The sequence below is a fragment of the Rutidosis leptorrhynchoides genome, chromosome 3 (genome assembly GCF_046630445.1).
Source record: "Rutidosis leptorrhynchoides isolate AG116_Rl617_1_P2 chromosome 3, CSIRO_AGI_Rlap_v1, whole genome shotgun sequence".
In the NCBI taxonomy this organism is placed as follows: domain Eukaryota; kingdom Viridiplantae; phylum Streptophyta; class Magnoliopsida; order Asterales; family Asteraceae; genus Rutidosis; species Rutidosis leptorrhynchoides.
The window spans coordinates 469,294,853-469,309,178 of NC_092335.1; the positions used below are offsets into that span (position 1 = coordinate 469,294,853).

The 14,326-nt window shown below is 31.5% G+C and overlaps 1 long non-coding RNA gene across 2 annotated transcripts; it reads right to left on the reverse strand.

The window, feature by feature from the left end:
- Positions 1–8,223: 8,223 nt before the first annotated feature.
- LOC139898101 (uncharacterized) lies at positions 8,224–9,595 on the reverse strand. 2 transcript variants are annotated; one of them, XR_011776879.1, is made up of 5 exons: positions 9,498–9,595; positions 9,281–9,415; positions 8,725–9,031; positions 8,477–8,614; positions 8,224–8,333 (listed from the first exon to the last, which is right to left on the reverse strand). It is a non-coding gene; the product is annotated as an uncharacterized lncRNA (long non-coding RNA). The 2 variants fall into 2 exon arrangements; XR_011776878.1 differs by lacking the exon at positions 8,224–8,333 and having other exon boundaries at positions 8,413–8,614.
- Positions 9,596–14,326: the final 4,731 nt, after the last annotated feature.

Below are 14,326 nucleotides of genomic sequence, written 5' to 3' on the forward strand. Positions count from 1 at the left end.
GTGAGTTATAGGTTTAACCTATATATTTATCAAATCGTAATAATAGACCACAAGATTTCATATTTCCATTTCTCATAAACATCATGCATGCATATATCAATCTGCATAAAAATCATTCATATGTTGAACACCTGGTAACCGACCTTAACAGGTTGCATATAGAATATCCCCATCATTTCGGGACTCTCATTGGATGTGATAAATCGAAGTACTAAAGCATCCGTAACTCGGATGAGGCTTGTTGGGCCAAATAGATCTATCTTTAGGATTCGCGTCAATTAGGGGTCATTTCCCTAATTCTTAGGCTACCAAGCTAAAAGGGGCATATTCGGTTCGATAATCCAACATAGAATGTAGTTTCGATTACATGTGTCTATTTTGTAAAATATTTATAAAACTGCATGTATTCTCATCCCAAAAATATTAGATATTAAAAGTGGGACTATAACTCACTTTCACGTATTTTCACTTCGTCGGGAAATAAGACTTGGCCACGGGTCGATTCATGAACCTATACCAAATATATACATATATATATCAAAGTACGATCGAAATATATTTGCAACATTTTTATTACGTGTTGACGTTTTAAGTTGTTAAGTTAGCAGTTCATCGTTAGTAGTCCACAATTAGTAGTCCACAGTTAGTAGTACATAAATAAATATATTTTCTCGAATCAACCCACGACCCAGTGTATACAAGTCTCAGACTCGATCACAACTCAAAGTATATATATTATTTTGAAATCAACCTCAACTCTGTATAGCTAACTCGAGCATTACCGCATATAGAGTGTCCATGGTTATTCCAAATAATATATATAGATGACGTCGATATGATATGTCAAAACATTGCATACGTGTCTATAGTCTATCAAGATTACATAATATATATTAAACTACATGTATCATACAATATAAGTTAGTTAAGTAATGGTTAGTATAGATTTGTTATAAAATTTGCGTAGCCAAACTAATAAATCTAACCAATTTTGTTTTACCCATAATTTCTTCGTTATAAATCCGTTTTGAGTGAATCAAATTGATATGGTTTCATAATGAATTGAAATTTATGAAACTAAATAGAAAAAGTATAAGTTTATAGTTGAAAATACAGTTTACAAGTCATTTTTGAAAGAGGTAGTCATTTTTGTCGAAAGAACGACATCTTGATGACCATTTTGAAAAACATACTTCCACTTTGAGTTTAACCATGATTTTTGGATATAGTTTCATATTCATAAGAAATATCATTTTCCCAGAAGAACAACTTTTAATTCAAAGTTTATCATAGTTTTTAATTATCCAAACCAAAACAGCCCCCAGTTTTACTACAACGGCGTATGTTCGGTTTTACGGTGTTCTTCGTGTTTCCAGGTTTTAAATCATTAAGTTAGCATATCATATAGATATAGAACATATGTTTAGTTGATTTTAAAAGTTAAGTTAGAAGGATTAACTTTGTTTGCGAACAAGTTTAGAATTAACTAAACTATATTCTAGTGATTACAAGTTATAATTTTCGAATAAGATAGTTTTATATATATGAATCGAATGATGTTATGAACACCATTACTACCTCAAGTATAGTAGGTAAACCTACTGGAAATTATGAGAAAATAACTTGAGCTTCAAAGGATCTTTGATGGCTTGGAAGTTCTTGAGGTAGAATCATGACACAAAAATAAGTTCAAGTAAGATTACTACTCGAATTAAGATAGTTATAGTTATAGAATTCGAATCAAAGCTTGAATATGAATATTACCTTGAATAAGAAAGATAACCTACTGTAAATAACAAAGATTTCTTGAATGGATTAGAAAGCTTGGAAGTAGACTTGTAAACTTGAAAGTGTTCTTGAAGTTTTCTTGAGTAGTTGTTTTGTAGGTTGTTTTATGTATGGATTTATGAGCTAGATTGATGTAGATTTTGATGAAGATGATGAAGAACACTTATAACATGAAGAGAGAACTTGAGAGAGATGTGTTTGATGCATAAAAGTTAGAAAATGAAAGTGTTTGTGTGACTGCATGAATTCGTGATTTTGGAGTCAAGATAAAGGCTCCATAAGTTTGTATTTTTATTAGATATTTCATACTAGTTGCCAAATAATGGTTCTCACATATTTAGGTGACTCATTAAGGCTGCTAAGAGCTGATCATGGAAGTGTATATACCAATAGTATGTACATCTAGGAGCTGGGTATTGTACGAGTACGGTTGCATACGAGTAGAATTGTTGATGAAAATGAATGAGAATGTAATTGTAAGCATTTTTGTTAAGTAGAAGTACTTTGATATGTGTCATGAAGTCTTTCAAAAGTGTACTAATGCATCTTAATACACTACATGTATAAGCATTTAAACTGAGTTGTTAAGTCATCGTTAGTCGTTACATGTACATGTTGTTTCGGAACTTTTAAGTTAATTTCGTTAAATGTAATAAATCTCATTGTTATTATATCTAATGAGATGTTAAATTGTTACATTATCATGATAACATGATGTACTAATATATCTTAATATGATATATAAAGATTAAGACGTTATTACTACGATAATCGTTACGTATAAATATCGTTTTGAATTCCTTAAGTTAGTAGTCTTGTTTTATGTATATAGTTTGTTGTTAATATACATAATGAGATACTTAATTATCATTTCATCATGTTAAACATATCTATATGTCCATAAATATATCATCATGTCATATACAAGTTATAACGTTCGTGAATCATCGGACAAACTGGGTGGTCAAACGTTTACACAAAATTCGTTTCAATTAATCAACTCTTAATAAGTTTGATTGCTTAACTTGTAGGAAACATTTATTTATGTAAATATTAATCTTATATAATATATATAATCATGGAAAAGTTCGGGTCACTACAGTAAATGACCTTAACTGTCGAAAGTTTGATGATAAAGAATAGTATGTTGGCAAAGCTCGGAAAAGTTGGAACTGGAAAATGGATTGAGCAAACCATGAAAGAGGCTGTGGACAAATCATAAAGACTAAACCTTCCTTCAAAGAATCCAAATGATTCAGTATCTGCTGAAGTCATTAGCGAATACCTTACTCCTGACTCTAAACCTTTGCGGACAAATCTTCCTCATCATCCTTCGATATTAGAAATTCTAAGATATCATCGTATCTTTCATTATAAATATCCTCGATATTTCTGAAGATATTTTCATTATTATTCTTATCTGAAATCATGTATCTCTTCACGCTATCTGTATTACATCATAAAAGAAACTTTTTAATTTCTATATGTTGTAAACCTTCGAGTTTAAATTATGAATGTTTTTGAAGAGGTGTTGGGAATTGAAGCATGAGTTAGTATATTATAATGACACTTGATCAACGTGATTATATTACAGTAAGTCATGCTGAGTTTCTAATGGAACGTGATGATTCACAGACCATAATGTCATCATGTGTCATGTTACACGACTCTTATATTCTATCTAATCTTCGAACATATCAAGAACATATCTTCTTGATAGTTCTATCTTTTCCCGTGACTTCTAGTAATTTAACAAATCAAGATCGTGCTATTACAATTTATCTCTCAGAACATTAGTTATGTTCATTCCAAATTTCATACCTACGAATTCTGGACCATTACTTATTGTGCTTAATGGCAAGAAGAGAAAATAAAAGCATGAGGCTCCGAAATAGAAATGGGAGTGTAAATAGCAGCAAATAGGAGAGAACATTAACTGAGGATGTCAATGATTATAGAAAGACAGAAGCAGAGACTCTGAAATATAAGGGAAGATATAAAGCCCAACAACAACCCAGAAATTATAAACCATGTATATCGATGCGTATAGCAATATAAAGACACGGGAGAACTAAAAACACTATAAACCCAAGAGCATAATAGAAGTAAACAGATTCCTCCGGTGGTAGATGAAAAAGAAGAATGACAGATGTGATAGTCAAGAATATATCAAGAATCAGAACTCGATGGAGCATGTTAACGAATGTTTTAGAAGTATGAATTAAGGAAGAAAGTATAAAAGGTGGGAGTTGTGGAAATAAGGAAACAAATGGGGTAAATTTATAGTGAAATATCAGACAGAGCAATCGAGACAGATTATCGCATTTAACCAAAAAGGATTCTAATTTCCTTAATTACCGAAGAATCAAATCTTATTAAGAAGATTTTCTCTAAATCCCTTGAATTCCGAAAATCAAACGTGACTACGTCAAAAGTTAATACGAATCTTTAATTTCCTCATTTCATTTTTTTTTTGTGATAGCTTCACTCATACTCTTCGAGTAATCGAATTATTTTATCCATATTACTCTATGGTAATAACACTCTATCTATCAACTCCTATTCGTCATGATAACATTTTTATTGTTAACCATGACGATCTCTATCAAATTTCGGGATGAAATTTCTTTAACTGGTGGGTACTGTGACGACCCGGAAAATTTCGACTTATTTTGAACCAAAACTATAAATGTTTCCGACATGATAAGTAATGAATTATGACAAGTTTTAAAACTTTTGAAAATGAGTTTTATATAACGGTTGACCACCCTGTTTTTCCGACGATTCACGAACGTCGTAACTTATGATAATTATATAATTGTGTGTGTGTGTGTGTGTGTATATATATATATATATATATACAGAAACAAGCGAATAATATTTATATACGAAATGATAAAAATTTACTATTGAATGATGCAGTTTCGAATTAAAAAGTTTAAGTATATAATCGTTTTATTTTTATGATGTATTTTTTTAGTTTTTAAGAAGACACGAAGTTAAATCAAAGATGTACAAGTTGTAAAGCACAACGTACAACAACGTAACTTAAATAGTTGAATCGAAATTAATTCATTTACTATTCATATGAATAGTAAATGAAACGAAATTAATTAATTTACTATTTACATGAAAGCGACATGATAGAAATTATTAATTATAAGCTACAAAAATACCCCTGAAGTATTTAATAAATACGACATTTTAAAATATTAAAATTCGTTAATTCGATTAAATTAAACGAATTCAGTAATTTACGGTGGCACATAATGATCAGCAGACTAGTACGTACACTCTACGTCGAACGTATATAGTAATTTTATAAATAAATGAACTTTTTTACAACTAGTTTTATAAAGCTTAAGACCAAAATAAATATATGTATTCAATTATAAAAAGTGAAATATTTTTTATTTATACTTTTACCCGTCAATTATTAGCAACAGAGTACGAAATACCGGTCCGCGAAAACTGTCGGCAGATATTATTGAATATTAATTGTCACGTTTTTATTTTCTATATATATATATATATATATATATATATATATATATATATATATATATATATATATATATATATATATAATCGATCAATCCTGCCGAACCATTTCACAATTCAATTTATCTCTCTGTCTAATTCACATACTCCATAGTATATTTATTTTTATTTTTATTATTATTATTATTATTATTATTATTATTATTATTATTATTATTATTATTATTATTATTATTATTATTATTATTATTATTATTATAATTAAGATTAATATTATTATTAATCTTATAGTTAGGAGTATTATTATTAGTAGTATTATACATACAATACTACGACGAAGTTCTGCTCAAATGATTTCAAACCGAGTTTTCAAATAAGTCAAAGCTAAGGAAATTATTGGTTATAGTTATGGAGGTTATGGGTAATGTTCGTGGGTGTTGTTCGCAAGTCAAACCTACTGTTTATCATCTCCGTTGCGTCTACGTAAATTCCTGCAATATTGTATCACAATATTGATACGTGAGCATTCATATCTTATCTTTTATATATTTAATAGTGTATCCATGTCAAGTGCTCGAGTATATATGTTTATACATACTTGTATGCTTTAATTTTATCGTTAGATAGTTTATGATGAATCACGAATTTGATACATATGTTATTGATATAAGGTATATGATATGCATGTCGTTGGAAAGCTGTCGAAAAATTAATAACTTTTCATTTAGAAATCGTGTGCTTTCGAGGAACGGATTAAAAGTTATGGTCAACTGAATTATGTTTGACGTTAATTGAAATTGTGTTTGAAACTGTAAATTAATATTTAAACAACTGGTCTATGAGATTGATAAATTGAATTTTTAGATATTACTAATCGAGTAAATGAATTTCTATATAAGGCACGTCTCGTTTTGTTGAACAATTGTCAAAGTTGACTGTCTTATCATGTTTTAAAACTTTATAAACACTATAATCTGATTTTACAAGTATTGGAAAACTATGTGAAATAATAAAATATTTTCGATTTCCATGATAATTCAAATATAATATAGCTTTTGAAATAAATAATGTTTTGAGTTTGATAAACTATAAATTCGTTCAACTATCAAGACTTATACTATGTTAATATAATAAACATGTATAGATTTAAAGATCATATTGGGTCAGGTTGACTTTTTGAGATGACTTTTGTTAACTTTTGTATGATGGTCTCGAGCATTAGGATTGTGATACACTATGATCCGACCTAGCTTATTAGACATGTATTGACCAACATATGTTCTCTAGGTTGAGATATACGGTTATTTTGCATTCCGAGTTTCGGTCACATTTCGGTGAATGACCTTATGTGCTGCTAAGGTGAGTTTCATTTGCTCCCTTTTTAATTGCCTTTGCAATCTATATTTTTGGGCTGAGAATACATGCACTTTATTTTAAACGCAATGGATACAAGTACATAATAAATTCTACACCGAGTTTGAACCGAAAATCCCTTAGCTTTGGTAACTAGTAACTGCCGGTTATAAGAACTGGTGGGCGCGAGTAGTTATATATGGATCCATAGGGCTTGACATCCCCGTCTGTTCCAGGTATAGAAACCCTAGCCTGAACTATAAAACAGACGTATGCTATTTGAGTTTAGTACACGTTGGTTTGCGTGTATTGTACATGTTGGTTGCATGTATGTTAAAACAGGGGTACTTATTATATATACGTTAAAGTTCAGTTACCAGGGTGCTCAATCTTGTAGAATAATTTGATAAACGTTTCTGGATGAAACAACTGAAATCTTGTGATCCACCTTTATATACAGATTATGCGCAACATTAAAACTATGAACTCACCAACCTTTGTGTTGACACTTTTAAGCATGTTTATTCTCAGGTCCCTAGAAGTCTTCTGTTGTTTGCTTATACGTTATACAAGCTATGTGCATGGAGTCATACATGCTTTATTCAAGAAAACTTTGCATTCACAAAATCATCACCATGTATCTTATTTTGACTGCATTGACAACGGATGTATTATGGTAAACTATTATTTACGGTGATTGTCTATCTGTAGAAATCATCAGATGTCGAAAACCTTGAAAATTGATATTCATTTATGGTGTGCCTTTTCAAAAGATTGCAATGTTTACAAAACGTATCATGTAGAGGTCAGTACCTCACTATGAAATCGATGAATGATGTATTCGTCCAAATGGATTTGGACGGGTCATCACAAACCCCCTCATTAGGACATTGAATAAAGCCCTTACTAACAATTTAGATGTGTGACAAAATTTATCCTCTCCAAACACAATACAAGTCCTGTATTTAAGATGAAACAATGTGCCAATAATCCCCCTCAGCTTTACTATTAATTTTTGGGTCATAGTTTAAAATAGTAAAAAGGTCTGCCACTTCGTTGGCCAAAACACGAAAAAAGAAAAAAAAAAAAAAAAAAAAACTGTTCATCGGCTCATGTTACTGTTCATCGACTCGGTTACTGTACATCGGTTCGGTGGCTCTGGTTACTGTTCATTGATGTTGGCTGATATACTTATTGTAAATTGTTTGATAATTATATAAACTATGTCCATGTCCATAAGAGAAGCCTGGTGGTCAAAACAAGTTTGGGCCCAGAATAAGGGTGGGTGGGGCTGGATTGGGTCAGGTTAGTATACAAACATTGTACTTAGTTATATAGAAAGATACTATTGTAGATGATTAGTACAAATTTCTAAGGACGTTGTTCTTGGCCAAAATCGGCTTAAACGAAACCAAATTAATTTTTAGTGTGCCTATTGTTGCTTTAACAAGATTGATGGCTATTCTTTAAACATAACGCTTGACAAAGTATTATACGGTTTAAAATTTACCATCATACAGTTGATATTCATTTAATTGCTATTGCTAAGGTTAATTACAAAAGCTAAATAAATAAATAAAAGCATTAAGTTCTAGGTACATATGCAAGCTATGATCTGAAAGGTAAGTGCATAAAATGGCTCCATTGTGGCTGCATCCATTTTTTCATACATCACCCACAAAGCCCATTTTCTACAAACAAAAATGGATGGAAGTTAAGAATTACATACATATTACATATGAAGTTGAGAATTCAACTAACAAGTGTTGATCTAATTAACTGATGTATAAGCATGTTAATTATAATTATACATAATCAACATCTGATGGCTTACAGAAAGCATATTGTTCAAGCCTATTAATGTGTAAAAGCTATATGGACAGCAGCATTGCAGCAAACGTCTCAACTTTTATCTTGATAGACTTCGGATAAAACCAAGAAATCCTGACTGTCCAACTAACTTCGGTATATACTGCCACATTTAGAATCATTTTATCATATAATTAGTAAATAAACATTAGACCATTATTCAAGAATACAGTGTCTACGATATTGTAGATCAATCAAATGTTAACAATATACCAAAATTAGGACGGTTTAAGATGTTCCGTACGTGATCATACCACAACCCAACCCGCTCTATTTTGCAACCGTTAGTCCCAATCAAGAGTAATAGAACCTATCAAACATACATGTAGAATGACAATCAGCTCAACCAGCCTATTTAATCACCTGTAGTATAGTTAGTTTATCATAAATTTAAAATAGGGAAAGAAAGTGATTACGTGACAATCAGTTTAACCCGCTTAGAATGACAATTTGCTCAACCAGCCTATTTTTGCAAGCTGCAGTAAGCAAACTGATCTAGAATTAAAGAAGTTGTGCATAACTGAGGCATTTTATCACAATCGCAAATGTTTGCCAGATACAAAATAACCAACATAACATAAACTTTTAGCCCCATAACAAAATTTACACCAAACTAATAATGAATAGAAGTACAGTGTACAAATTTTGCTCATTAGCAATAAACATAAAGATTTAATAAACAAATAAACAAATCTCTTGTTAAATTAAAAATACAATAAAAAGGCGAATTCAAGCTTCTATAAGCCATGTTTCAAATTCACCCACATACCTTTAATTTTTTCATGTTTCATGTTCTAACATTTACAGCCCAACTGAAAGTAGGAGGTTGGTGCATTAATCAACGGGATACTCTGAGCGCTCTGCAATTGGATGAATTACTCTGTTCGGTAATATACCTACCAAACTAAACATAACACAGACAAAAGCTTAAAACACACAAAAACATGATTAAACAATGTAATTAAAAATTATAAAAGCATTCTTACCTTATGAGACCATTTTCAGTCCCAACAATAACTCTGTCTTCATCAAGCTAAAGAATATGGAAAAAGAAAAATACCTTGTTTTAATTTAAAATAACATTAATGGTAACAAACTATGTCACCAGAACTGCAAAAAAAAAAAAAAAAAAAAAGAGAAGAAAAAAAGGGAAAAAAAATGTTTGAAAATCCCACCTTCAACAATGCATTTACTGGATTTGGGGAGAGAGAGAGAGAGAGAGAGAGAGAGAGAGAGAGAGAGAGAGAGAGAGTTGTAAACCGATTACGAAAGAACAACAAAACTTCATATTTCAAAATGAAAAATGCAAATATTAAAGAAATAACAAAGAATAATAGCTTTACAGATGCAAAATCGTTCGTAATCGACAAAGTAGCAACACATAAACCCTAAATCAAAGAAATAACAATACTGATTAGCAAAAATACATAAACCCTAGATCAAAGAAATAATAATACTGATTAGCAAAAATAAAGCAGTAAATAGCGACATAAACCCTAAATGAAAGTAAATAGCCACAAAAACCCTAAATCAAAAATAAAGAAGTAAATAGCGAATTTGTTCTACCTGTGAGCAATCGTTCGTGAAAGCAGTTTTGGCAAAAGAAGTATAAAGAATGGGAAAACAAAAGCAGTGTAAGAAGATATAAAATGGAGAAAGCAAGAGGGTAAGACCACCTTAGTTAACGGTAGGTTACCGCACATTACCCGTCATTACCCGTAACTAACCATAGGTACGGGCTCATTACTCGCTTTAGTTACCCGCATTCACCATGAATTTAACGGAAGTTTTAAGTTTAGTTATAGGAATTGTGGGTCCAGTGACTTTTTATTGTTGGACTTGATGCTTTATTGCTTGTACGTTGTATATTAAGAGAAGTATTGTTTTAGCCATTATAGGAAGTGTAATTATGAGTTAGTTATATGATATTGGTGTTGATGTGGCGCTGATGTAAAGATTAAGAGGATGAATAGTTTAGTTACGATAGGAAGTGGTTTAACGGGCAAGGTGAGGGAGAAGGTACGGGATATGGCGATGAACAGGGAACGGTCGGTACCTGTTTCTGTTTAAAAAAAAAATTTAAGGGGACAAAAATGGTGAATAGTTAAAATTGGACCAAGAGCATATAGGATAGAGGATAGATAATGTACACCTTTGACTAAGAAATGGAAGCTACGTGTCTACCAGGGAAGACATATTTCAAAATGTAATTGAAGAATATTCATCTACCATACTTTTATAAAATATTTTTAAAAAGTAGCATTCATTTATGAAATGTTTTTTTCTGTAGGTATTGGACGCTTGGGATCACTAGATTTTGAAGGAGTGTCAAACATTTTGAAGGAGTGTGAAGGGGGAACAATCATGATTCAGACAAGTACTTTAATAACAACAGCATAAACCTAATAGTACTTTTGTAATAAAATTAATATAATGTATGTGATAAAACATGCCGTGGCAACCCGCAACCGGCGTCTTCCTAGTTTATAATCTAATACTCCCTCGCGGTAAAGGAACAACAAAAATACATACGCTCAAGTGTAACATAACAACATATATAATAGTAAATAAATATTCTTAAAATGAAAGTCTTCACATTGAGGATTGAAAAATCTTGACTTCTTGGCTTCTAGTAAATCTTCTGTCTTCTTTACAATGGAAAAAAAATATTAAATACATTTAGAGTACACAGAGCGGGCGTGTGACTTGTGAAGGTATTTCGTATGCCCGAGAGACATATTTAATTAATGTGGCTAATGTGTTTTGATTCAAGTCGGGTCATACCCAATAACAAGCTTACCGACACCTTATACGTATTTAATCTTAACGATTGGATCATTGATTAAATACGCGACACTTGAACTTTAAGAAAAATGGTTTTCTGAAATATTACTTGATGTGTACATATTTATATAAATTATGAAATAATTTATATAATATGGATTTAATTATTTATAGGTTAAATAATTAATTAATTTACGTTACATTTTTTTTATATAAATTGGTTTTATATAATAAAATGTATATATATAAAATGGAATGGAAGTAACATGAAATAGTTTTATAAAAATTTATCTTTTATAAAACTTATTTTAATTACATCTTATGAGTGGCATTGGACTCCATGTAGTCATGCCATTTGACTACCCATTTGAATGGCTACTTCCATTTTCAAGAAGCATAAGTACCAAGGCTCTCTTGGAGACTAAAGACACATGCAATACACATCAAATACACTTAAAAAAAAAACTGCACAACTCCTCTAACCAGCTGCTGTTGGCCGTGGCCTTTCTTGGTCAAAAAAGAGGTTCTTAGTTTTTGTTTTACAAGCTTAATTCAAGTATCATTCAAATCCTAACTAAAGGCAAAGGTGTTGGGGTCATTGCTTGGGGTATTACACACTTGAGGCTTCAAGTTAGAAGCTTGCATTCCATCATCTTCATCATCATCATCATCTTGCTTGCTTCAAAACAACCCTCAACTAGCTTGAGGAGGTACATTTCTTATCTTCTCTACTTGTTTTATATGTAAGCATAAATTCATGACTTGATATTAATATGAGATTTAACAAAATGGCTTAACAAATATACTTGTTCTATTAATGTTTCCGCTTGCTTTAACTATCTCAAAATTGGTTTTATGATTGTGTTAACTACATGAACATGTCACTTGTTAAAATGTTAAATTCCATCAATGGTATCTAGAGCCGAGGTCTATGGATTATGCTTCTTATATTGTCTTTAAACCCACTATATTTGCATTTCAAGTACATGCATGAAAATGGAATGCAAAAATTGTCGGGTTTGGGTGGGTATGACATTTTGGCCGAAATTTTGGAGACCCAAAATGGGTTTTGGGTGCTTCCATTTTTCATATTTTGTTGTATGTTAAAGTTCACAATCAAGCCTTGACATTTTGTTTGAATGCATGCATGTTTGGTTGATTTATTATTCATTCAATTGGTTTGTAATAATATTTATTCAATTGGTTTGTAATAATATTATTTTGGTTATGTAATTTATTTTATATTTGGTATGTAAAATAGATTAGGTTGTAATTTCATTTTTTAGACAAAATGTATTAGGATATATTTTGTAAAATGATGAAGATGATGAAGACTTGAAGAACACAAGAAGAAGCATTTGGATGCAAGATTAAGTGGGAGATTTAAAATCTCCTACTTTGTGTTATAACCCCTCTACCGGTGGCATTTGTTTTCGGCTAAACAAATGTCTACCAAAATGGCTTGATTGTGAACATATTGTTTTGCATGCTTGGTTGTTTATTGTATGATTGTGGATTGCATATTTGTATGCTACAAGTAAATCACAAATTATCAACAAGTAAAATGACAATTTAATTGGTTAAATTAGACATTATTAACACATGCAAAATGACAATTTAATTGGTTAAATTAAAATGGCTAAAAGGATTTAATAATTGGTTATTAAAACATAATAAATGGTTTATTATCAAAGTAGTAAAATTGGATTTATTACATGACATGAAAATAAATTTCAAATGATCCATACACTAAATGCATGTTGGTGTATGGTATAAAAGTTTTCTCAAACTAGAATTAAAGGAAACTTAAAACCCTTTACACACTAGGTTAACAAGTTTAACGCCATCCTATTGTATGACACTTAGACGTATTAGGGAACTTATAATGGGATAAAGGTCACCTAACCGTTATGAGCAAACTAATATAATTAAGGTAAATTTCGCACACTTGTGGGATAAAGGTCACCTAACCACTTGTATGTTAAATTTACACGTTTACACAAGTAGGGCGACTTGATTTGAGAATCATGAACTTAGGGTCACCGAAGCATGAGGAACAAATAGGCGTTGATGGGATAAATATGCCATGCAAAAGGATTGCATGATCCCATAACTTAAAAGTTGCAAAAGGATTGCAATTGTCATACAATGACTACCTAGCTAAATCAAATAACAGGATAAAGGTCACCTAACCGAAATTTGGTTTACCGTTGGATTCTAAAATTTAATAAATATCAATTGGATTTAAAGGGTATTGATTGTTAAATTAAAATTAATACTTAAACAACTTTGTTAAATTTTGTAGATGGCCGCCAATAACAACAACATTCCAAACGCACCAATCAACTTTAACAACCTATCGTTGAGGTCAATCCTCGAAAAGGAAAAACTCAACCATACGAACTTCATGGATTGGTTTCGCAATCTAAGAATTGTCCTCAAACTAGAGGATAGGGCGTATGTGTTGGAAGACCCCATTCCCGATCAACCGGACGAGGATGATACGGAAGGCATGGCTTATTGGGAGAAATATTGCACCGATTCGGTGCAAGTTTCTTGCCTCATGCTTGGGACTATGATACCCGAACTCCAAAAGGATTTTGAGCATCATAGTGCATATGACATGATCACACAGTTGAAGGAGATGTTCCTTCAACAAGCTCGTGTCGAGCGCTTCATGCATGTCGGATGGACGACTCCCAATCCGTTTCATCTTATGTCCTTAAGATGAAAATCCTAATTGATCGAGCGAACCGTCGAAACTGCAACGTGTCTAATGAATTAGCCACGGCCCTTATCCTTAATTCCTTGTCAAAGAGGTTTGACACATTTGTAATGAATTACAACATGAATGGATGGAATAAGAGCATTGGCGAATTACACGCCATGCTTAAGACAGTCGAAGCGAGCATGGGTAAAAGGGCTTCACCCATGTTTATGATCAATGAAGGCGGGTCCAAAACCAATAACACTTCTAAGCCAAAGGTGGCTAAGAAGAAAGGACCCGCCTACCAAGGCAAGGGCAAGGGAA